Source organism: Bubalus kerabau, chromosome 1 (assembly GCF_029407905.1).
Source record: "Bubalus kerabau isolate K-KA32 ecotype Philippines breed swamp buffalo chromosome 1, PCC_UOA_SB_1v2, whole genome shotgun sequence".
NCBI lineage: Eukaryota > Metazoa > Chordata > Mammalia > Artiodactyla > Bovidae > Bubalus > Bubalus kerabau.
The window spans coordinates 256,069,362-256,095,070 of NC_073624.1; the positions used below are offsets into that span (position 1 = coordinate 256,069,362).

The 25,709-nt window shown below is 36.9% G+C and overlaps 1 long non-coding RNA gene across 1 annotated transcript; it reads left to right on the forward strand.

Annotated features, from left to right (window-relative positions):
* The first annotated feature begins 850 nt into the window (after positions 1–850).
* LOC129638855 (uncharacterized) lies at positions 851–22,104 on the forward strand. The gene is made up of 4 exons (XR_008708072.1): positions 851–1,252; positions 5,591–5,683; positions 16,023–16,159; positions 21,665–22,104. It is a non-coding gene; the product is annotated as an uncharacterized LOC129638855 (long non-coding RNA).
* The last annotated feature ends 3,605 nt before the right edge of the window (positions 22,105–25,709 follow it).

Below are 25,709 nucleotides of genomic sequence, written 5' to 3' on the forward strand. Positions count from 1 at the left end.
TAGTCTGACACATAATATAGGTTCAATAAATGATTGATGAATGACTAAATAAATGGGAAAAGATGATGAATAAATCAAGTATAATTTAAGTAATTATGTGAACAGGGCATGAAAAATGCTGTAAGCTAGTTTCATATGAAAGGGCTGATTTTCAAATGGAGCATGTGTGCTCAGTCACCTCAGTCACATCCAACTCTTTCTGACACTATGACTGCAGCCCGTCAGGCTCCTCTATCCATGGGATTCTCCAGGCAAGGATACTGGAGTGGGTTTCTGACCCAGGGATCAAATCTGCATCTCCTGCATTGGAGGCGCATTCTTAACCACTGAGCCACTAAGGAAGTCCTTCAAATGGAGGGATCATGGAATTTATTGTGGAGATAGGAGGTGGGACATGGTCTGAAATTTCCTGGATGAGCTTTCATAAATTATTTTTAAAAAGGACCAAAGAAACATGAAAGTCAGAGAAAAAGGTATATGTAAAGTCCAAAGTAAGTAAGGTATGAACCTAATCAGGGTCTAAAGAAAAACCCATAATGACCAGACCTTAGATATTATATTGGGAAAAGGTGAGAGATGAAGAAGAGGTAAGTTAGAAACAAACTGTAATTGGCTTTAGATTTTTAAACAAGGAACTTGTACTTTATTTGGTAACAAATGGGAGATCACTGAAAGATTTCAGTGGAGGAGCTGTAATATTGGGATTATTCTGGTCACAATGTGTCAAATGGATTGGAGTGCGCAGAATATTAGATTGGTAATACAAATTATGAGGAGGTAAATATTTGAATTATAAAGGTTGAAACCAAAAGAAAATGTGGGTCCAACATACACAATGAAAGTAGGAATGAAATCCTCCTTAATTCCCCATGAAAAGCATACCTTAAAAAAATCTCTCTTTAATCAGATTTGTCAAAAAAGTTACCACTGACTGCTTCCTTCTAAGTTCTTAGCCAAAAACACTGGCTATTCTACATAGTGAATATTAGCAATCAGACCTCTCCAAAATAGAGGTATAAAGTTTTAAGTTACTCTAAGATCTTGGACATCTACTTCTTCCCTTTATTCTTTTCACCATCATTTTATTCCAGGCTTTTTCATCTCTTCATTAAAATCACACCTTGCCTTCCTCTCTAGATTCCTGAGCTCGAAACTGTGACTGCCCTGCCGTGTTCAACCAGCAAACAGATCTTCTAGTGAATCACCTGCTGAGTGTTACTATTTATTCCTCCTAAAGCCTCAAAGATCAAGTGTGAGCAGTTTATTTTTCTAAAACATTTACCAAATTACTCTTGAGGCCGCCTTCTTAGTTGCCCATATTCCTGGATTTCCCCCTTAAACTAGAGAAAAATGAAATAGTATTGATACCTTTCATTTATGCTACATGTTTTCCTAAGAACCTAAGACTTTCTTAAGTCTATGAAGACTTTTCCCAGCTACATCCTGCTTAGAAGAGAGAAAAAAATATCATCTTAACTTTGCATTTGAGAAAACAGGCAGAAAGAAAAAAAGAAGTCCCAAGGAGTCATGGCAAATCTGCTAATAGACTGAGAAAAAAGAACCCAGTTTCTCGACTCCTAGATTATGGCCTCCAGCTTCAGTAAAAACAGACAAGGTAGATCATTACTGGGTGGTCTTAGAGGATGAAGAAGTCTCATTGCTCTGACTGGAAAGTGATATCCTTGTAAGAGAAGGATCATGATCATAAACATAAAGCACATATGAAAAATGAGCCTCTCATTTGGCAGTTCTCTAAAGATCAGTTCAGTTCAGTCACTCAGTCATGTCTGACTCTTTGCAACCCTATGGACTGCAGCACGCCAGGCTTCCCTGTCCATCACCAACTCCTGGAGCTTGCTCAAACTCGTGTCCATCGAGTCAGTGATGCCATCCAACCATCTCATCCTCTGTCATCCCCGTCTCCTCCTGCCTTCAATCTTTCCAAGCATCAGGGTCTTTTCCAATGACTCAGTTCTTCGCATCAGGTGCCAAAGTATTGGAGTTTCAGCTTCAGCATCATTCCTTCCAATGAATATTCAGGACACATTTCTTTTAAGATGGACTGGTTTGATCTCCTTGCTGTCCAAGGGACTCTAAAGAGTCTTCTCAAACACCACAGTTCAAAAGATACTGCCATCTTTCCTCAAAGGCTGGATTCCTATACCAAATTTTTCCTTCAATTTATAAAGTAACAAACTTTACAGAATTGTGCCAGTTCTGATGGATAATAATACTCTGCAATGATGTGCATTTCTAAGATGGTGCACACCTCAAGCTAACTGCACTCTTTGACATTAAGATTTGTACATTCCCACTTTTGACAGGGGAAATAGTGAATTTCAAAAATAATTAAGCATGGACAATTAAACATCCAAAATTGTGTACTTTCCCTCAATTTTCTGTTCAAGTTTAACAAAGCAAGATATGTATTTACATAATCTCAGTGATTACAAGGAGATTGTAATCATTCTAGCTCATACTTTTCATTATGCCCATGAGATATTTAATGCCCAGATGTGCAGGAAAAAACAGCATGTATACTGTGCTCTTGCACTCTACCTGTGCCACAGCTTGCCTTTCAAGTTAAGGGATCTTAAGCTTGAGACTTACATAAAGGATTCATTGAGAAGCAATGGACTGACCAATTGGAATGTTAACTATACAGTTCATTATATAGTTAACTTGAACAAGTTATATCTGTAAACTATAAATAAAAAATAGTAGAGTTCTGGTTCTAACTTATTCACTAATAGCTAACAAAATTTTGTTGAATGTGACTGAGAATTGACTCTATTCTGGCTCAGTTATCTCTCCTTTGCTTATACAGCTTCTATTCATCTTCTGTGAATTCTTTTCTCTTTTAATCCCACACTGGTTGGTGTGAAATGACTCTTCCTAATGTGAAGGTCTTTATAATTGTCATTATTTTTCTCTATCAGTCTACCAGGACTCAAAGTTCCCACTTAAACTGTACTTAACACAGTCACAGCTATTTCTGCTCTTGGTCTTATATGATGATTTTCTTCCTTCCAGATATTGTGGTAATACTTCCATGCTATGTGTGATTGTCAGCAATTTATATTGGTCTACAGAAATTATTCTGTTAGACTAATTGCAGACTTTGGCCTTGTCTTATTTACATTGAAAAAGTGAGACAAGTTTTATCTGGCTCTAGCTTTTGTCAAGAAGAGTGAATTCTCCCACCCAGCAAAAGGCCACTTCCCACACCTCCCATGTAACACTATCAGACAGAACCTCTGGCTATAGAAACCTAAACCCACAAATACACAGGCTACATCCACACGTTCTTAGCTTGGGTTTTGGTCAACCTCAAATACCTCTTATTTTATAGGAAAGTATCCTTCCTTTCTGGGTGCCTGGAGTCCTCCACCAGTGTTTAGAATTTGTTTGTTTTTTTTTTTTGGAAAGGAGTACATCAAGGCTGTATATTGTCACCCTGCTTATTTAACTTATATGCAGAGTACATCATGAGAAATGTCAGGCTGGATGAAGTACAAGGTAGAATCAAGATTGCTGGGAGAAATATCAATAACCTCAGATACACAGATGATACCACCCTTATGCCAAGCGAAGAACAACTAAAGAGCCTCTTGATGAAAGTGAAAGAGAAGAGTGAAAAAGTTGGCTTAAAACTCAACATTAAGAAACCTAAGATCATGGCATCCAGTCCCATCACTTCATGGCAAATAGATAGGGAAACAATGGACACAATGAGAGACTTTATTTTTTTGTGCTCCAAAATCACAGCAGAAGGTAACTGCAGCCATGAAATTAAAAGATGCTTAGTCCTTTGGAAGGAAAGTTATGACCAACCTAGACAGCATATTAAAAAACAGAGACATTACTTTGTCAACAAAGGTCCATCTAGTCAAAGCTATGGTTTTTCCAGTGGTCATGTATGGATGTGAGAGCTGGACTATAAAGAAAGCTGAGCGCCAAAGAATTGATGCTTTTGAACTGTGGTGTAGGAGAAGACTCTTGAGAGTCCCTTGGGCTGCAAGGAGATCCAACCAGTCCATCCTAAAAGGAAATCAGTCCTGAATATTCATTGGAAGGACTGATGCTGAAGCTGAAACTCCAATACTTTGGCCACCTGATGTGAAGAACTGACTCATTGGCAAAGACTTTGATGCTGGGAAAAATTAAAGGCAGGAGGAGAAGGGGACAACGGAGGATGAGATGGTTGGATGGCATCACTAACTCATGTACATGAGTTTGAATAAAGTCTGGGAGTTGGTGATGGACAGAATGGCGTGCTGCAGTCCATGGGGTTGCAAAGAGTAGGACACGATTGAGTGACTGAACTGAAATGATATCAACTGAAAAAAATGCTCAGCCTAAAAGTTTAGAGTTATGTTTTATTCCGTGATCTTTCTGAGCATCATAGCCTGGGAATCAGCCTTTCATAAAATTCTGAGGAATTGTTCCAAAAAGTAAAGAAGGAGCCAGGATATATAAGAGTTTTACTAAAAATAAAATGAAATTTAAAAACCTCATGTAGTCGAACATCTAAAGATTACTGCTAATCACAAAAAACATGTAGGCATAGCAAGGTAATAATTTTAGAGCTTATCTATGTATGGGAAGATGCATAGAGTCTGGGCTGAATGAAATTATTTCTTTGATATGCATCTTAACTATCTAGAGCCAGTATCTCTTTTTTTCTCCATCCTGAATTCTCCTCAGGATGCACCATTGGGTGCTGCAGTGGCTGATGGATCAATGGCAGGGAACATTCTTTTGTCTGCAGATATAGATTAAAACCAGCCAAAGAAACAGACACATCAGATGAAATCTGAGAGGGTTCCACACATGTCCTCAGGAAGCAATGATCTCTTAGCACCTCAATGTATGACAATATTCACTACTGCCAACCAGGAAAACTTACCTGAATTCCATGTCCAGAGTTTTATTGGGTTTCATTCTGTAGGCAGAATTGAACCACTGGCCACATGGTTGAACTCAATCTGCTGCTCTTTTTCCTCCCACAGAAGTAGAGTTAATGACACATGTTCAAAGCCCCAATAATCTAATTATACTCTTTGTCTTTCTGACATTGTCAGCCCCTCATCTTACTGAGTCATCCATCACTAGCATTAACTATTTTAGTGTAAACTACGAAGGGGCCCACCATGAGTCACCTCATTAGTGTAAGCTATCAGGCACTGTTTTAGGAGCCTGCTATGAATAAAAAGACATCCCAGTGACTCAGGAAATGTCAACAATTTAGAGCCTACCTTCTAAAAACAAGGGACAAAGGCCAGCCAAATTCTTTATTACACATGACTATGACTATTTTAACATAGATAATATTTCCATAGTTTAAATCATAGTTCAAATGCTTTGGGAGGGGAAAGAACTCCAGCACAATAGTTGAATGGGTCTCTTGGATCCCTTATAAAAGCTTATACTAACTATCAAGCCACATATCCAACATCTTTCAATAATGTGGTATAACTGCTTGATTATCTCCCCAAATTGTATATATAATTAAACAAAAATAATGTCTTTTTCATTTTCTGTAAAATAAATATACAAATGTGAAATGCTACTTTGTTTTAAAATTTAGATGGTTGAGGAAGAGACATGAATGAGTAACTTAATGAAGAACCACCTGGAAAAATCTAGAAGCCAGCAACAACACCTGAGATAATGAAAACCTGTACGTAGGAGATTTTCTGCTGCATGATGAAAAGCATCTCTTACTGAAAATCCTGTTATACTATGAAGAAAAAAAATTGAGTCAGCATGGATAATAGCAAATCTTTCAACCTTTATTTTTATAATTTTATTTATTTATTTTTGGCTGTGCCGGGCCTTCATTGCTGCACAGGCTTTTCTCTAGTTGCTATTTGCCATTCACAGGCTTCTCATTGAGGTAACTTTTCCTGTTGCAGAGCACGAGCTCTAGGGCTCTCAGGCTTCAGCAGTTGCAGTGTGCAAGCTCAATAGTTGTGATGCACAGGCTTAGTTGCTCCACAGCATGTGCAATCTTTCTGGATCAGGGGTCAAACCCATGTCTCCTGCACTGGCAGGTGGATTCTTTACCGCTGAGCCACCAGGGAAGCCCTATTTTAACCTTTTAATCTTCTTGCTTTTCTTACCTAGAAGCAACTCTATAAGTGGTATTTTTTGTCTCCAAAAGTAAACAGACCTTAAGCCTAAATGCTAAACTTTCAAATCTGAGGGTTAATGTGAATTCAGAAAAGGTGTACTCATTTTGTTATGAAGTCACACTGTCACCTAGTGGTTTCTCATACACAGAATTTGAGAAAATAAGCTAATGGCTTATTTGGGTAATTTATTCTCTGATATCGGAGAAGGCAATGGCACCCCACTCCATTACTCTTGCCTGGAAAATCCCATGGATGGAGGAGCCTGGTGGGCTGCAGTCCATGGGGTGGCTAGGAGTCGGACATGACTGAGCAACTTCACTTTCACTTTTCACTTTCATGCATTGGAGAAGGAAATGGCAACCCACTCCAGTGTTCTTGCCTGGAGAATCCCAGGGACAGGGGAGCCTGGTGGGCTGCTGTCTCTGGGGTCGCACAGAGTCGGACATGACTGAAGCGACTTAGCAGCAGCAGCAGCATTCTCTGATATATACAAAATAAGTACAAGACTACTTTGTCTTTATAATATCTGAAAGATGTTTTATATCTTTAACTTATTTCTATGGGTTTGTTGTTATTCAGTCGCTCAGCTGTGTCCGACTCTTTGCGACCCCATGGACTGCAACACACCAGGCTTCCCTGTCCTTCACCATCTCCTGGAACTTGCTCAAATTCATGTCCATTAAGTCGGCGATGCCATCCAACCATCTCGTTCTCTGTCATCCCCTTCTCCTGCCTTCAATCTTTCCCAGCATCAGGGTCTTTTCTAAATGAGTTGGCTCTTTGCATCAGGTGGTGGAAGTATTGGAGCTTTAGCTTCAGCCTCACTCCTTCCAATGAATATTCACAGTTAATTTCCTTTAGGATTGACTGGCTTGATCTCCTCGCAGTCCAAGGGACTCTCAAGAGCCTTCTCCAATATCACAATTCAAAAGCATCAATCCTTCAGTGCTCAGCTTTCTTTATGGTCCAACTCTCACATCCATATATGACTACAGAAAAAACCATAGCTTGGTCTAGACAGACCTTTGTCAGCAAAGTAATGTCTCTTCTTTTTAATACGCTGTCTGGGTTTATTGTAGCCTTTCTCCCAAGGAACAAGCATCTTTTAATTTCGTGGCTGCAGTCACCATCTGCAATGATTTTGGAGTCCAAAAAAACAAAGCCTGTCACGTTTCCGTTGTTTCCCCATCTATTTGCCATGAAGTGATGGGACCAGATGCCGTGATCTTCGTCTTTTCATTCTTGAGTTTTAAGCCAGATTTTCACTTTCTTCTATGGGTTTGGGTACTATTATAAATGACTCATAAATCATTTTTATTGGAGCACATGGTTTCTTCTCACAGACACATGCAGAGTATGGAAAGAATAAAGAGAATACTGTAACTTACAGTGAAATATTTGGTGAATTTACTTGATTTTCGTAAATTCTAACAGAGTAGTTGTATAAACAAGTTTGGATTATATAGTTGGAAAATTTCCCATTTGTTTTAACAAAACAGTCTGTAACAAACAAACTTGGAGTTCTCCTTCCTCACTCCTTCTTTGCTTTTAGTTGACTTTTCTTTGCTGCTTTCATCAGAAGTAACAATGACATCTAAGTGCTTGACACATAGTGGATTCTTCATAGATGACTAAAATAAAAGTGGTCCTTAGCTAAATGTCATAGTCTAGGCTCAGATAATAAAAATTAAAATTAATATTTTTCTACAAATGAATCAAGAATCTTGTCTCACTCTTGATAGTTCTTTCAAACCCACAAGAAAAGCTTACTTCTTTTGAGTTTCATATGGAAGAAGAAATATTACATTCCATCTTTAGTATCAATTAAAAGCCTTTATTTCTTTTCCTTTTGCATTTAGTGAATGTCTTTAGTGTCTAAGGCTTGGCATTTTAAAGTATCTTGGAGAACATTTGGGCTTCCTGGGAGAATCAGGGCACATATTATTATGGTGAACTCTAAATCAACCTGAAAAATTCAGTAGCAGGATGTACACCTATTGTTGTTTAGTCGCTAAGTCGTGTCTGACTCTGTAACCGCATGGACTGTAGCCTGACAGGCTCCTGTGTTTTGAGGATTTTTAGGCAGGAATACAAGAATGGGTTTCCATTCCCTTCTTCAAGGGAAATTTCCAACCCAGTGATTGAACCCACCTCTCCTGCTTGGCAGGTGGATTCTTTACCATGGAGCCATCAGGGAGGCCCTATAACTTGCTATATTCATGGGAATCAGTTTATCTGCAGGGTGATTTCCTAAAGATTTGATGTATTTATATGCATCTGTCTGAAAATTAGAAGAAATTCTTTTCATGCAACTAAACAACTGAGAAAAATGTTAAGGGCTGACAGAACACACAACAGGGCTCACAAACTATTTTCCAGGAATGTTTATGTTCTTCTATTTAATAGAATCCTAGAAAAACTGCAGCTGTGGGGAATGTGATAAATAGAGCATGGTATAGGTTAGGAACCCTTGATTTCAGAGTTCCATGGTGTCTGCTGCAAACACTCAAAGCTTATTAGAATCTAGCCAATTCCAACTTGAGATAGATGTAGGGGAAGAGATAATTGTTATAGAATTCAGAAATTTTCTCTGGGGCAAGTAGTTATTCACTTTGGATGCAGATTAACCAATGCATGTTATTCAGGAATTTAAAAAGTAATATTATTTATGGGAAAACTATATTTTTGGATGGAAAATTAAAGGAATCCCTTTTGCCCAGAGTATGTTTACTACTACATGCATATACAATATTCATAGATGAACCTACAAAAGTACCAGAAATTCTCACTGATTTCATATTTCAGGAGGATAAAGCTCTCCTATGGATCTCAGATGTATAAGTATAAAAACACCAGTCTCATACACAAGGATAGCAGTCATTCAGTAAGCTAACTTCTGGAAGAAAATATTAATATCTTCTCAGAGTTATTATAAATTTTTGTCCACATATTGTCCAGAGTAATGTTGACTTTTTTCAGTTCTAATCAAATAAAATATCCAGTAAGTTATGATAGTTAGAGCAGATTATACACTTCATTTTAGAAGCGTGAAGCATGATTATTTTACAGGGATCAAATCAGGCAAACGGGAAGATACTCTCCACCCCCGGCATGTGATCTGAATGGACGTATTCAGAGTATGCTTACATAAGGTCATTGCAAGTTAGACGATGGCGATGCTGCCATACCCTGTATAGTACTGTGAACCATGGGCAGCAGTGAAGATGTAAGAATTAGCCAAAATTTTGCTGCATGATTGCAGACATTCTCTCCATAAGACCCATAAAAACAGAGACTTCTAACAATGAGTATTTGTTGTTGAATGAGTGCTGGGAGACTCAATGTAGTAAATATAGAATAGTTATGGAATTTTAGAGTATATCTACCTATTTTCAGAAGAGTGGTAAAATATTTTATCCTTTATTTCATTTACATAGTAAATATATATGTACATGTGTGAATATACACACATACTCCTCTCTATGTGTTAGATGCTATTCTAAATGTTTTTCAAATATTAATGCACTTATGGCAAGTATGAGTACTTAAATAATATTGCACAAATAATTACTATCAAAGGTTTGCAGACCAAAAGAATTTTAGTGCTCTGAATTGAATATTTCTGAAGGCAAGATTAGGTTACTGTGACCCTGATAATGACTAATATTTTTGAAACCTAAATAGAAGTCAACTTAATATGCTTTTTGTCAAGTAAATACTTAATGTAACAGTTGGGATGCAGTCAAAAACCCCTCATTATTTTAACAAAGATTTTCATAGAAATAATTTTGAACTAAGTATTGAAGACCGAAAGGCAAGAAAACGTAGTGTGTTGTGAACATAAACTTTAGAAGATGCAGCTAGCCCTCCTGATCCTCCCTTAATGCTCTGGGAACAAGGAGAAGTAGGAATTAATAAAACTTTAAAAAGTTTGATGGGTGACTCAGGGCACCCCAAGGTGTTGCTCTATGACAACCTGGAGGGAAGGGGTGGGGAGGTAGGGGGGTTTAGAAGGGAGGGGACACGTGTATACCTATGGCCGATTCATACTGATGTATGGCAGAAACCATTACAATATTGTAAAGTAATTATCCTCCAATTAAAATAAATACATTAACAAGAAAGTGGTTATCAGGTTAAGGGGAAAAAAATGTTTGGGAGAAGAATGCTGCAGAACTCAGAACTTTGAGAGCTGCCAGCTAGCGCTGATGACTCTAAGGAGGGCAAGCAAGAGGCTGGCTTTTTAAAGTGGTAGAAAACAGAAACTGGAATTGCTGCTGCCGGGGTGAAGTGCGACTGGAGTGACACTCAGGGAACCAGGAAGAAAAGAGCGAGCCAGCGGAGAGCTGCCTGGAGCAGCCCCCTCTCTCATCCGCTCTCCCAGACTCCCTCTAGCGTCCCTCACACAAACAGAAGAGCAGTTTCCTGACTCCCAGTCCTCGTTTTCCAAAACTACAAAAACAGAACTACAAAACAAGAACCGTGGGTTGAAACTGAGAGATACTAGTGTTGGGTAGTTAGAATAGGAAACAGGAGACCAGAATAGCAGGTGGCTAAAAGACAAGGAAGGGAAAAGCCCGCGAAAATAGAACAAAGGAAGGTCCAGGACCTGAGTGAGGACCTCAGGTGGAACAAACAGCACTCCCGCCCAGTTTACATAGGGCAGGCTCAGAGGGAGGAAAAAACACACAAAAAGAGGAGCCAAGGGCCCGGGGTCTCTGTCTCTTCTCTCTCTCTTGCGCACGCGCACGTTCTCTCCCTCTCCTTCTCTCCCTCTCCTTCTCTCCCTCTCCCTCTCTCCCTCTCCCTCTCTCCCTCTCTCTCTTATCTTTGAGTCCTTTGGGTCACCATGCCCCCACGCCTAGAGGATGTGTTTTCCTTTATTTTCTAAATAAAACTAAGGGAGCTATAACACTGTCCAAGAGCTGTGACTCGCCAAGGGCTTTAGTGTCCCTCGCTTCAAATTTTTGCTGAGACCAGACAGAACCGAGATTACACTCCCCTGACACTACCTTCATAACCAACCCAGGGTGTTTTTTAACATGAGAAAGGATTCACTCCTCCTTAACCTGTTTCTCTTATATTAAAACCTGAACCCTTGTGCTGATTCATTTCTCTGAGAGACAAAGGACCTTCTTAGTATCATCACCTTAATCCCTAGAAATATTCATTAAGGTAGACATCTTACTTGGTGCTCTTTGTATCACTTGCACAGCACGTAATGTTCTTAACAAATGTTAGTTGAATGAATAAATGTGTAAAAGTATATTCACAGCATAACTCTGACTCCTGAATTCTCTTTAAACAATGAATTTTTCATCTCTTTTGATCATTGAACTAGGTTATAAATATTTATACCATAAAAACTGAAGCACCACAGAAATATGAACTCAAAATGTCAGAAGTTCTTGTGTTTCATTAAAACAGTTAATAAATATTTTGCTTATTACTCTCTTAAACTCCAGACAGATACAAGGAAAGAAATTAAAACTCTCCTCGTTGATTTCTTCTTGAATTGAATTTACCCTATTGAAACTCCAGTGATGCTTCAAGCTACTCTTTGGCTTTTCTATTTTGCACAAAAGATATAGGTGTACTATTCAGCCTTCATATGAAAGGAATGAGAGGTTATCTTCTCTTTTCTTATTTTTGCCTTCACTTTCCTCAATCAGTCTGCTCTCCCCTGGGTGCTGTAGCGCTCTCCAGGTGCAAGGAACTCAACCAATGTGCTGTGAACGAGTTATTTTAGAGAGAGTTCTATAAAGTATCTATGGACAGATAAGATCTAACATCTACAAAATTTCATTCACTTTGCCTAGCTACATGCTTAGCTTTCTATCTGGTTTATAACGTTCATTGTGTCATCACTGAATATTCTTTTCCAAAAGCATATGACACACACTTGAGTATGAAATAAAAGAGAACTGACTTATTGAAACAGTGGCCTTTAAATTTTTCTTTTCCTCTCAAATAAAATATTTGAAAGGGGGAATGTAAAAATCCGTTGTTTTCATGGCAATTATTCAAATTCTCCAAGTCTTTCTCATGTTTGAGGATATTATTTTGCAGACATGTCAGGAATTAGAATCTTTTTGCAGAAATTCTTGTTAAATATTAGAAAAACAATCTAGCTCTAAAGAACAATGTGTATAAACACATCTTAATGCATTGCATAGTCCATGTAATATTTAAACCCAGCCATCCATTTTATTTTACAAACCATATGTTTTATTGTTTTTCTTGACATTAATTGTGTTATTAGGGGATTATGGACAAGTGTATTTGTCATTTGTTTATGACCTTTTTGAGGGTTCACCAGAAGTATGCTCATACAGTTAAAGATCAATTCCTGCTCACCAGACTGTTTACAATAGAAGAAGAAATGGAAGGTCAGAGTCTTAGTAGTATAATCCCATTGGCATTCCCTTGATTTTCCATATAAGCTAAATTAACTTTATGTTGCCCTTAGAATTTAAACAAAACAAAACAAAACAAAAAATCACTTTTAAAATCTAGAGCTGATTCTAAATCAATCCTTCCCTGTGACCTTGGGGATGTTTGGTAGGACTCCTGACCTTTACCCACTAGATCCCAGTTGCACCTCCCAAGTTGTAACACTGAAAGTGTACCCTGAGGCTCTTACCCCCAGTTAAGAGCTGCTAACATTAGCTCTCGACTATTGCTCTTCCATTCTATTTTTCTTGTCCCCACTTTTGCAGCCCATTATGGCATATAGGGATCAGATGATCTTCTTTCTAAATTATTTATTCAGTTGCTTACCCTGGAAGATTGACCTAGAGTTAATCACAAGGCAGACCTAATTTAGAGACAGCTAGATAGCTCTTGCTGGAAGTGATGGTTGCCTGGTTATTTGAATTCTACTAGCCTTTTGTATGAGGGTAATATTAAGGAAGGACCATGTTCTAAACATCCAGTACTTAAAGCTGTTTGTTCTCAGAGTGGTAACAGAGTGCAATTCTTCTTGGTAAGGTTAAATGTTGTGAATTTTCACTTGGTTTCCCAGGTGGCTCAGACAGTAAAGAATCTGCCTGCAATGCAGGAGACCTGGATTCAATCTCTGGGTGGGGAAGATCTCCTGGAGAAGGGAATGGTAACCTACTCCAGTATTTTTGCCTGGAGAATTCCATGGGCCAAGGAACCTGATGGGCTACAGTCTATGGGGTTTCAAAGAGTCAGACATGACTGAGCAGATAACACTTTCACTTTCTTAATAAATATATAAATATAAGCTTTAAATATATTTTATAAAATTTATATAATGTATATTTAAATAAATATAAATATAGTTTTTTATTTTTATAAAACTAATACTTTTAAAAATTATTAACTGTGTCCTTTATCCCATTTACTGTGTAGTAATTATCTACTACTAAATAATATAATTTAATAATGTAATGTTAGTCACTCAATCATGTCTGACTCTTTGTAACCCCATGGACTATAGTCCACCGGGCTCCTTGGTCCATGGAATTCTCCAGGCAAGAATATTGGAGTGGGTTGCCATTCCCTTCTCCAGATGATCTTCCTGACCCAGGGATCAAAGCCGGGTCTCCTGCATTGCAGGCAGATTCTTTACCATCTGAGCCACCTGGGAAGCCAATTTAACAATTTAATTTATATTTAATTATATAGTATGATTGTTTAATACTATAATAATGTAACATGAAGAAATCAGGTGTTAAGATCACTTTCATTAATTTTGAGTCAATATTATTAAATATTAGATAGTATATATGAACCCCTTCTTTATACATGTGATATGTGGAATTATATCTTTAGTCATGTGGATGTAAGTTCTTAGAAACTCATTACAAATGTTATCACTGCATAAGATATCAAAACAGTGTTATCAGCTTTGAATGGAAAAGATAAATGATTTCAGGAGTGACAGTAAAACCAGGAGAACCCTGATGTACTTTCAGGACTCTACTCAGGATAACTGCCCTCCTTTGAGCTAAAGTCTTAGGAGGAAGTATTAGTAGTATCATTAACACATGAACCCAGTCATTTATTAACAGCATTTCTTATATTCTAGATCATCTAAATGATGCCTAAGAAATCAGAAAATATTCAGTTAAAAAGAGAGGAACTCTTATTATGACCAACAAAAAATTTAATCTAGGAGAAATTGGAAAATATTAGTTCTACAAAATAATTAATACCATTATATTAGGAAAATACACAATCTTGAGTAAGCAGAAGCTCATTCAGCCCTATATTTAATAGATAGCAAGTGATAGACACAACTGTGACTCAAGCTTGAAAATGGGAACTTTAGATCTTGGATTTTTTTCAGTGTCCAGAGCAAAACGGACTTGAGGTATACAAGCAATTTATTTGTTGTGGTTAATGAAGACTTGGGGTTTCTAATGGAAAGAAATAAAAACGAATGTATGAAAGCGCCAACTCAAATGAAGTGAAAAGTGAAAGTGTTAGTTGCTCAGTCGTGTTCATCTCTGCGACCTCATGGACTGTATGTAGCCTACCATGTTCTTCTGTCCATGGGATTCTCCAGGCAAGAATACTGGAGTGGGTAGCCATTTCCTTCTTCAGGGGATCTTCCTGACCCAGGAATTGAACCTGGGTCTCCTGCATTGCAGGCAGACTCTGCTGTCTGCACCACCAGAGAGGCCCATAAATATGTGTAAATTATTTTTTTTCCTGCTTTTTTAATCAAATCTTTTTAAACCAAGGGCCCAAACTTTCAATGAGTAACATAAATCAGGGAAAAGCAGAAGGCAGGATGCGGATAGAATTCATCAAGGCATAAGGTAGCACATAATACATTGTCAGAGTATTTTAAAAATGTACAGTAATAGGAACTATAGGTTTACGATTCTAGAATTAAAGCCATAATTCTTGGTAGAAAATCTCAGCTTTTAACTATTTTATAGCTGATAATTCTGCATGACACATCTCCTTTCTCAGTTGCCTGTGTGTATTTTAAAATAGCTTATCTTTGAAGGAAATGAAATTCTGACATTTTTGCTTTTTCTAATAATAAAGCTTTCTTTGTGTGTTTTTGTTTTGGGATGAGGAGTGATTTATTTTGTCCTGGTTTTCTATATCAATCATTTATCAGACTAGATTACAAATTCTGTTTCAGGGACAAAGTGAATGAACTTTATGAATTCCTTTTTATCTCCCCTACATTCAAAAGAGAAGTAGTTATTATACATTTAGTGAGTAAAGGGAGCTTTAATTTAAATAATTTATATCAGGAAAAAATGTTTAAACCATAATTTTAGATGGAAAATAAACTTTCCTCAAAAATGACCAATTTCCCCACCAGACTGATAAAATAAGAAGATACAATAAATTCCCCAAATAACACAGGCAAATCTTTTGGTTTCCTGAAAAGAGTAGAATTAGGCAACTAATTGGAAGACTATCAGAAGTTATCCATTTATCTGAAGCACATTGAACTCTCTCCTGGGCCACTGGATTTTATTTTGTGACGAGTTTTAGGCTAAAAATTGGGAAAAGAAGTTCAAAATCACTTTTATTAGGGAGGCCTCATCACTGCTGAGCTGTTACCAAATGGTTTATACATGGAGCACTCAAAAGAGATTTATTTTTCATTTGGAGCTTAGGGAAATATACAATAGAGCAACAAATGACAAATGCCATAATTGCTTAGGGGTATTATCATTTCTAGTGTGACAGATCAAATCTGGAAGTTTAAAATAAACTAGGCAAGCTTTCACTCTGCTAAATAGCATGAACCAAGTAATTGCTTACTCTTTTCAGAGTTCAATGGAAAGTCATCTGTTAGAACAAAGGGATTTCAGTTTTGTCACTGAACAATAAATGTGCTCAATGAAGCTTGACTGGCTTTTTGTTATTCTTCTCTCTGCTACCCAGCATAAAACGAAGATCAGCTTCAAGGCACAAGTGGTTTTCTGGCTCTGAGCTGGCACTGTTGTAGAGAGAGAACTTTTCCGTCAACATAAATCGAAATTCTTCTCTTCACTTGTGAATAATGACCTGAAGGTCAAAAGGTATGGCTTTTTGGCATTTCTTTACCATTTTCAAGTATTGAACTTTAAAAACAACACTGGCCCCTGCATGCCACACATGATGTTGTGTCATTTGTCTCACAGGAGGTCTTGTAGAACACATCATGTTGATGAATCACGTCATGATTATGAATGTTAACAACCATATTTTCTATAGGTATGCTTGGAGAAAGAGCCATAGAAAGTGGAACAAACGTTTATTTGAATTTCTACCAGGCATTAGAAACATTTTTGAATATCCCTGAAATACCATTGCATAGCACTATCCTACTTCCTTGAATTTTTGAAGGGGGTGAGAGTTTTATTTGAAGTCACAGGTCATTGAACAGTTCAGGGAACATTACTACCATATCTGTGGTGGCTATGGTAATGCCTCAGTGCACGCCCAGTGAAAAGTGATAATCTAAGAAAGAAACTTCCACAGTACCGAGAGCATAGCTACTGTCAGATGTTCTAGTGTAGTGAACAAGTGCTGATAGCCTAAATCAACTCCTAGCTCTGCCCCTTACTAGCTAGGTGATTTTAAGCAACATACCCATTTTGTGATGCTTCCTCAACTGAAAAGAAAAAAATTAAAACAACATATACCTTCCACGGGGTGCAGTTATGAAGATTAAATGATTAAATGGCCATCGTAAGCACTTTAGGAAAGAAAGAAAATTAAGTATTATAATAGAGTTTGATGATATGCTAATTTCTTGAATAATACTGTAAACTCTTTTTAGAATAAATAAGATAAAAATAATGGGATACATGATGACTGGATTTATAAAAGTAAAATTTACTTTTAAGAATATACATAAAATTCTTTTTTCTAGAGTTGGTACATAAGTGATTGGCTGTTTTCTTGGAATTTTCCAGGCTTTCATCATGCTATTTCTTCTCTTTCAAAGCATATGAATAAATCATTCTTTGAATTTTCACAGCACCTTTTTTTTTAAAGTGCCCCCCAAATTTTTTGTTTTCTGTTTTTTAAATTTTATTGGAGGATGGTTGATTTACAATGTTGTGTTAATTTCAGGTGTTACAGCAAAGTGATTCAACTATACATATGTTCATTCTTTTTCATATTCTTTTCTGATATTGGTTATTATGGAATATTGAGTAGAGTTCCCTGTGCTACACAGCAGGTTATTAGTTACCTCTCTTATATATAACAGTGTGTATATATTAATCTCAAACTCCTGATCTATCCCGCTCAACATTTCCCCTCTGTTAACCATAAGTTTTGGAGAAGGCAATGGCACCCCACTCCAGTACTCTTGCCTGGAAAATCCCATGGATGGAGGAGCCTGGTAGGCTGCAGTCCATGGGGTCGCTAAGAGTCGGACACGACTGAGCAACTTCCCTTTCACTTTTCACTTTCACTCATTGGAGAAGGAAATGGCAACCCACTCCAGCGTTCTTGCCTGGGGAATCCCAGGGACGGGGGAGCCTGGTGGGCTGCCGTCTCTGGGGTCGCATAGAGTCGGACACGACTGAAGCGACTTAGCAGCAACCATAAGTTTCTTTTCAGTATCTTTAAGTCTGTGTCTGTCTTGTAAGTTCATTTGTATCATTTTTAAAATTTGAGTCCACGTATGAGTGATATCATATGATAGTCTTCTTTGTCTGACTTCGCTTAGTATGATAATCTCTAGGTCCATCTATGTTACTGCAAATGTCATTATTTCATTCTTTTTGTGGCTGAGTAATATCCCATTGTATATTGTACCACAATATACAGTGTGGTATATTGTATATTATATGTATATGTATAAAGAAGATTGTACTACATCTTCTTTATCCCTTCACCTGTTGATAGATACTTAGGTTGTTTCCATGGCTATTGTAAATAGTGCTGTAATGAACATTGGGGGAACATTATCTTTTCTAATTATGATTTTCTCTGGATATATGCCCAGAGGTGGGCTTACTGGATCATATGGTAGTTCTATTTTTAGTTTTTAAGGACTCATTATGTATAGCCATACATATCTCAACCCAAAAGGTTAAATGTTTCTTCTAAACATCTTTGTTATCTATATTAATGCCATTTGGAAATTTCCATTTCTGAGTGACTCATTCATCAAACAGTACATAGAAGTATGAGGGAACTTCAAGTTACTGCTTTCCACTATCAAATAATGCTGGCAATGACAATTACAATAGTTAGAGAATCTATTAGCTGAAAAGATTACCTAGGATTTCACTAGAAACCCATGACTGGTGGTTAGTCCCACCAGGAAGCTTCTTTGTGACATAATCCTCAAGTGGAACATTATAACTATGAAATTAAATTTTCTGATTATCAGAGGATTATGACACAAGACATATGAGTGATTGACCTTTAAAAAAATCAAAATAAAAGCATATTTTTCAAAAAACCACTGAAAAATTCATAGGTTTTTAATCTGATATTAAAAGGATAACTTGGCGTCTTTCAGTGGCACAGAGTCACAAATGTATTTAATTATTATCAAGGAACTTAGCAAGGAGTGCAAGGTCTTTGGTTCTTGAAAGAAGACTTCAAACTGAATGAGAGTAGGGGTTTTCTGATTCTTTTATTGGAGTCACAGCTTTGCTATCACAGTGCATGTAATGCAACTTCCTTGGAAATTGAGACTGAAGGTGAAGTGTGAGGGCTCTGTCATGAATCATCTCTGATTGGGAGATACCTAATGGAAATCTCTGTATCTCTTCCTCCTGCTCTCCATGAGTACTGCCAGTTTCTTGGTCTGGGTACTCATCACCCTAATTTGGACTTAGTTTCAATAGTCTTCTCAGCCATCTTCCTGCCTCCATTGATGCCCACACTCAGTCTGTCTTCCAGTCGTCATAATTATTATTCTAAACTACTTGTCCACAAAGGATTTTTAATATCTATGCTTTAGAAAGGGCTGTGACTGATTGATTAAAAACAACTCTAGAGAGTAATAGGCAAAGAATATTAATAGGCAATTGACAGTAAAGCAATTCAAATGCCCAGTGCATGGTAAAATGATTCCTTATCCTAGGAGGAGTCAGAAAAAAGCAAACTCAAGTAATGATAGGACACTATTCGCACTTAATAGCCTGGCAAAAACTGGAAAAGAATGATGCTACTTATAGGTGGCAAGTATGTGGGGAAAAGGTACTTTCATGCATTTCTGGTATAAAATGAATTATGACAGACATGTCTAGAAAGAAATCTGGCAATACCCATTAAAATTAAAAGTAAACTATACTTCAACTCATCAATCCCTCTTTTGAAGATTTAATCTCTGAAATGTGCTGTGCTCAGGTGCTTAGTCATATCCAACTCTTTGCAACCCCCTGGACTATAGCCCGCAAGGCTCCTCTGTCCATGGGATTCTCCAGGCAAGAATACTGGAGTGGGTTGCCATTTCCTTCTCCAGGGATCTTCCTGACCCAGGTATCATACCCATGTCTCTTGCACTGGCCAGTGGATTCTTTACCACTGGGCTACCAGACTGGGAAGCCCCAGTCTATGAAATAACACCAGTCAACAAGAATAAGGATATACTTATAAGGAAGTTTATTGCCATGTAGTTGACAGTATCAAAAACTGAAGACACATTGAATGCCCATCAATAGGGAAATGGTTGAATAAATTGCAGTACATTCATTCTACAAGGACAGTATTCAGCCATTAAAAAGACTAGTAAGATCTATACCAGTTGAGGGATTTTTAGAATATATTGTTGAGTAGGAAAATCTATATGAAGAACATAGTATATGATATGAGTTCATTTTTCTCAAATAATGGCAAAAGTCTTATGTATATATGATTATCAGCATGTGTCAATATGTTAACATCAGTAGGATGCTGAGAAGAAATGATAGAGAAGGGGAAAGAAGTAAAAAAGTTAAAATAGGAGAAAAAGAGAATAAAATGTTTACATAATAAACATGGAGTATCTTATATGATTCAGTTTATGTAATATGTATGTGTGTATGTTACACACCTGTCAATAGGGCAAATGTAAAGAGATGCATGGAAATGTCAACAAAATGTTAATGATGGTACATAAGGTGATACAAATTTTAAAACGTTTTCCTTATACTTTCTTGTATCTTCTTTCTTTATAATTTTTCTGTGTTTTAAATTTTTACAGTGAATGTGTACTGTATTTAATTTTAAAAAAAAGGATAAACTGTTTTATTTGTGGGGAAAAGTCACACTTTTTATTACTTCTCTGTTTAACCCCAAATATTTCTCAATGACCTTACAGGATGAAGTCCATATAAATGTAGCATAAGGTCTTTTGTGATCTGACTCCTGACTATCTGTTCAATTTTATTTCCAGTAGCTTTCCCTCTCAGCCATTCTGAATTACAGCAATCTTCTGAATACCCCATGGTGTTTCAATCACTCTGTCTTTGAACTCATTCTCCCTTTCTCTAAAATGTGTTTTATACATGCGTTACTTGCCTAAAATGCCTTCCCATTTATGCTGCAAATTTCAGTTTGGGTATCCCCCCATCTAAGATGTCTTCACCAGCATCCCCCAGGATAAATTTCCTACTAATGATTCAGCAAACATTAACTGAGCATCTGTATGCCTAGCATTATGTTCCTATTTAGCAATGATAAATAATAACAATCCTTATTCTCAAAGAATATTCAGTGTAGGAAACATAGTCTAGCAAGGCAACAGTTACAGCTTAGTTAGGTAAATATAATGATGGAAATATGGGCTGAGGGAGAGGAGCATAGAGGGACCTAAATCAGTGAGGGAAGTCAAAGAGAACTTCACAGCATGAGCAAAATTCGAGTTAGAATTTTTGAAGAATTTTGCTAAGTGGATGTTAATTCTTCCAAAAATAAGTTTGGTCATTCCTAGCAGAGGAAATGTCCTATAAGAAAGCACGTGTACCAGCAGCATGGTGGCACAGGTGGTAAAGAATCTGCCTGCAATGTAGGAGACCCAAGTTCGATCCCTGGGTTGGCAAGATCCCCCGGAGAAGGGAATGACAACCCACTATAGTATTCTTGCCTAGAGAATTCCATGGACCGAGGAACCTGGTGGGTTACAGTCCTTGGAGTCCTAAGGAGTTGGACACGACTGAACAACACATGCATACATATTCTATATCTTGGATAATATCCATCAACAGACTGACCTGTGTTTGTTTTTCCTCCACTGGATATGAACACCTTGACAACAGGGATGTGTCTTTATCATCACTGATCTCTCTTGTGGCAGCTGGCACAATGCCTGACACAGAGTGGGTGTTCTGTAGCCGGGGATTGCCCTGGACTCCGCTGAATCCTGTCGCTTTAGTTCTCCTCATAAATATCCTCATTTAACCTAGTCATGTATAGCATAGTGAATTTTCTAACTACTTTTATTCATTTTAATTTACACCAAGGTCTTGAATCCTTTGTGGAATTTTGTTGATTGGAAACAAAGCATGTTCCTTTCAGTACTTCATCTATATTCCATTTAGCATGCAATTTTAATTTTATTACCTTCTTAACATCTTTTATCTTTTATTCAAAAGGGAACAGCAAACGTGCCTACATCCACCAGCGGATCCCAGCAACAACTGAAATGTTTTTCTGAAACAAGAGAAATGAGAAGCTTTGATCCCTTTCTCCCACTTAGGGAAGAAGGAATTCCTCTCAGTTCCCCAAGAGAGGATTCCTATTATTAGGGTGTTTTTTTTTTTAACTTTTTTTCTTTTTCAAATTAATTTTATGGTTAGCAAAGAAATACATGTGTATTGCTTTAAAGTTATTCAAATGCTACCAGAAGACTTAAAATGAAAATCAGTGGTTGCTCCTTGCCCTACTCCACACATCACCCCACCCCTCAATCTCCAGGGATAACTACTCTTTTGTCTATTTTCTGGTATTTACATTCGGCTTTCTAAATAGTGTGCTTATATCTCTAGTTCTTTTATTTATTTTAGACAGCTATTTGTTTTCAGTATGCTATCTATATAGTACTTTAAAATATTTCAGCATAGAAAGAGACGTGTATGTGTGTGTGTGTGTGTGTGTGTGTGTCTGTGTGTTATTTTGGCTTAATTATACCCTGTGTGTGGTCACTAACTCTAATCATACCTTAGACACAGCTAGAATTCTAATCAGGAAACCTACCCTCCAGAGGCCATCACTACAAATGCTTCTGTCTTGTTTTTTTCCCCCTATCCCACAGTTTTTTATAATTAGCATAATGAATGTTAAAAAAAATGATTTTCCATAAGCAAATTAGTGGCTTGTAAATGGAAATTTGAAAGATAGCTCATCACAAAATTACCAGTATTCAAGATACATGGACTGGCTTAAATATTTCAGGGGCGTCCTTACCCATACATGGAAATAATCTAAAGAAACCTGGAGTTTATAGCTTTAGGGTTGATCCTAGACTTAATTTCTAGAGGGTTCTCTGAATGAACTAGTTTGAGAAGATTCTGGTTGTCAGTTGCTAATCTTATGATTAAGGGTATCTTGTCTTGAAACATTTTCTTATTTGCCTTGGATACAGTCTTCATGCTGGATGTGGTCAGAACACTAAAAAGGATGAGAACAAAGACTTTCTAAATGGTATAACTGTTTATGTACCTGCTTGCTGATGAATGTTTATGTAATAGGTGAAAATGTATATGATATTATTTGTTCTGAGACTGATTTTTTATTAGAGGCTAGTTTGAAGATGTTGAATAGTAGCTAAACTTTACCCACTTTGGTCTTCTTTGGAAGCTTCTGTGTCCATTAAAAATGCAGAACTCTATTTGCCTGAGTCAGTTTGCACAAATACTTATATAGTCAATTATTTAGCCCCCTTACACAATTTTCCCATTACTCAATCTTTCCTATAAAAGTTTATCATAATTTTTGGTTAATTTTAGTTTTTCATTAATATAATTACAAATATTATTAATTTCTGAGGCAATTAGTATATTATGATTATTTTTCATTCATTAGTCACTTTTTCATTTTTCTTGCATCAATGCCCCATTTTTTAAACTTATTTTGTTTTCTCCCTTTACTTCTTATGTCTTAGTTTCCTTTAGCTGTCCCTTGATAAAATTACCCACCCTGTTAAACCTCTCACATAACCTGTCAATTTTTTCCTCTAGATATCACCTTTCTACTCTAGGTTTGACTGGTTGCTTGTTGTATACCTGCTACTTTCCTGATACTTCCTTTTACTGCTAACTGTACCTTTCTCCTCTATGTGACCCCTATTTCCTGGACCATTTTTTCCTACATTTTGGGTTATGTTCTCAGTATACTAAAGACTACCGTTGGTTAAGTTCCTGAGAAACAGTGTACGTGAGGCACAAATTTTGACTCCTTGAATATCTGAAACAGTGTAATGGCTGGGTCATATGGTAGGTGTTTGTTTAACTTTTCAAGTAACCATTAAACTTTTTTCTAAAATAGTTGTATTATTTTTCTATTCCCATCAGCAGTATATGAGTTTCAGTTCCTCCATCCTTACCAGTCCTTGGTATGGTCAGTCTTCTTAATTTTAGCAATTTCTCACAGGTTGTAGTGGTATCTCCCTGAAGTTTTAATTTGGATTTCTCTGATGATCAGTGATGCTGGGCATCACTTCACATGTTTATTTTTCATTCATGTATCTTCTTTGGGTATATATCTGTGCAAATCTCTTGCCATGTTTTCTTTAAATTATTTTCTTGTTAATAAATTTTTAGATTTCTTTGTAGACTATGGATACAAGTCCTTTAACATATATGTGATTTGTAAATAGTCTCTTGCAGTCTGTGGTTTATATTTTCATCCTTTTAATAGTGTCTTTAAAAGAGAAGATGTTCTTAATATTGTCAAATTCCAACTATCATTTTTTTTCCTTTTTTGAACCATGCTTTTGGAGCTTTTCCTGACCTAAACTTTGTTTTATATTAGAAGTCTTATAGTTTTAGGTTCTCCATATAAATTTATGTTCTATTACAAATTAATAATTTTATGCTGAAAAATCCAGTTTCAATTTTTTTTTCTTTTTGTATATGAATATCCAGATTTTCCAACATGTCAACAACATTGCAAAGACTACATTTTCTTTAATAAGAATGCTTTGCATCTTTGTTGAAAATCATTTGACCATATAGTTGTGGATCTATTTCTGAACTCTTTATTCAATTGATATGTTGGTCTATCATCATGCCAATACCACAATAACTTGAATAACTGTCTCTTTATAATAATTGTTACATAAAATAGATTGTCTTCCAAATTTGTTATTCTTTTCAAGACTGCTATTTTAGGTCTTTTGCATTTTCATATGAATTTATAATCAGTTTGTAAATTTCTCCAAAAAAAGATCTCCTGAGATTTTGAAAGGGATTAAATTAAATCTTTGCATGAAATGTTACATTGGTGTCTCTAATTTTCTTGAAGATCTCTGGTCTTTCCCATTCTATTGTTTGCTTCTGATCACTGAAGAAGACTTTCTTATCTCTCATTGCTATTCTTTAGAATTCTGCATTCAGATGGGTATATTTCCTTTTCTCCTCTGCCTTTAGCTTCTCTTCTTTTCTCAGCTATTTGTAAGTCCTCCTCAGACAACCATTTTGCATTTTTGCATTTCTTTTCTTGGGGATGGTTTTGATCACCACCTCCTGTACAATGTCACGAACCTCTATCCATATGTCTTCAGGCACTCTGTGTATGAGATCTAATCCCTTGAATCTATTTGTCACTTCCAGTGTATAATTGGAAAGATTCTGATTTAGATCACATCTGAGGGTCTAGTGGATTTCCCTACTTTCTTCAATTTAAGTCTGAATTTTGCAATAAGGAGTTCATGATCCAAGCCACAGTCAGCTCCCCATCTTGTTTTTGCTGAGTACTTATATGCAGAGTACATCATGCAAAATATCATGCTGCATGAAGCACAAGCTGGAATCAAGATTGCCAGGAGAAATATCAATAACCACAGATAGACAGATGACATCACCCTTATGGCAGAAAACAAAGAGGAACTAAAGAGTCTCTTGATGAAAGTGAAAAAGGAGAGTGAAAAAGCTGGCTTAAAACTCAACATTCAGAAAACTAAGATCATGGCATTCAGTCCCATCACTTCATGGCAAATATATGGGGAAAAATGGAAACAATGATAGATTATATTTTCTTTGGCTCCAAATCATTTCATGACTTCAGCCATGAAATTAAAAGATACTTGTTCCTTGGAAGAAAAGCTATGACAAACATAAACAGCATATTTAAAAGCAGAGACATTACTTTGCTGACAAATGTCTGACTAGTCAAAGCTATGGTTTTTCCAGTAGTCATGTATGGATGTGAGAGCTGGACCATAAAGAAAGCTGAGGGCTGAAGAACTGATGCTTTTGAACTGTGGTATTGGAGAAGAAAGACTCTTGAGAGTCCTTTGGACAGCAAGGAGATCAAACCAGTCAATCCTAAAGGAAATCAGTCCTGAATATTCATTGGAAGGAATGATTTTGAAATTGAAGCTCCAATACTTTGGCCACCTGATGTGAAGACCTGATTCACTGGAAAAGATCCTGATGCTGGGAAAGATTTAAGGCAGGAGGAGAAGGGGACAACAGAGGA